The sequence below is a fragment of the Magnolia sinica genome, chromosome 4 (genome assembly GCF_029962835.1).
Source record: "Magnolia sinica isolate HGM2019 chromosome 4, MsV1, whole genome shotgun sequence".
Lineage (NCBI taxonomy): Eukaryota > Viridiplantae > Streptophyta > Magnoliopsida > Magnoliales > Magnoliaceae > Magnolia > Magnolia sinica.
The window spans coordinates 34,221,863-34,222,906 of NC_080576.1; the positions used below are offsets into that span (position 1 = coordinate 34,221,863).

At 36.2% G+C, this 1,044-nt stretch overlaps 1 pseudogene; it reads left to right on the forward strand.

The window, feature by feature from the left end:
* Positions 1–257: 257 nt before the first annotated feature.
* On the forward strand, positions 258–618 carry LOC131244109 (uncharacterized; annotated as a pseudogene).
* The last annotated feature ends 426 nt before the right edge of the window (positions 619–1,044 follow it).

The following is a 1,044-nucleotide window of genomic DNA, read 5'->3' on the forward strand; positions in this document are numbered from 1 at the left end:
ATCTTTCAAAACATTTGAAGAAAAACAAGGATAATGTGTAGTCAACAAATCTCAGCCATTCCATCAAACACCATGTGTGTGCTCCCTATCCCCTTGTTCTTCATGTACATATCGATCAATCTGATGGCTGCAAAAAAGTTTGAGTAGAGCCCAAAATTCATTGCCACACTAGAAAAAATCCTTAGTAACACAAACATTGGATATATAGCAGATACAACAATAAATCCACAACTGAAAGAACAGTAGATGGATAACTGATAGAGTAACACATTCTTGACAGATGCACCAACAAATTTATAGGAGAACCATAACAAATACAATAATAGATTCATGACAAGTAACAAATCTGATAAAGTATCACATTCATAACACATTCTCTCTCGCTCTCTCCAGAAAATGATGACTTCAAGGTGCCATGCAGACATAAAAATTGATAAGTTTCAAAAAAATATCACCAAGAGGGGATTTGTTCCTGAAACAACAATAAAGAAATGAAATGAATACCTTGTTGGGCCGATTATGTTGGAATTCTTTGTTTTTGTCATCATTGGATCATCCTTGTTTTAGATAATTAGGAGAGCCATAAGAGGTGGCATAGCCCGAGGCTTGTGGCTATGAGTAAAAACTTTCTACTAGGAAGTATAAGTAACATTTGAACGTACACCCCCCCTCCTAGCTTGACTTAGTCACTAAATATGTTAGAGAGAGAGAGAGATATGATGATGATTTAGCTTTGTTTCAATTACACTAAAAAAAGGAATAAGTGGTATTTTCCACAGGAATCTAGATCCCGTTGTTGCTATTTGCCTAAAAAAAAGCAATAGTTCCACAACAGATCTATACCAAATAACAACCTCATACCCGTAATTATAACGCAATGCCATTCAACTTGATTATCAATGGGTCCACCATCGTCGCCTTCCCTTTTCTAGAAAAAGATGGTAAGTTAGGGCTTCTTTGTAGGCTTAGGGAAGAAGATCAGATGAAGAATTTCATGGTGAGCGAGAGAGAGCAGCATGCATCAAATATGAAAGACAGAAAAAG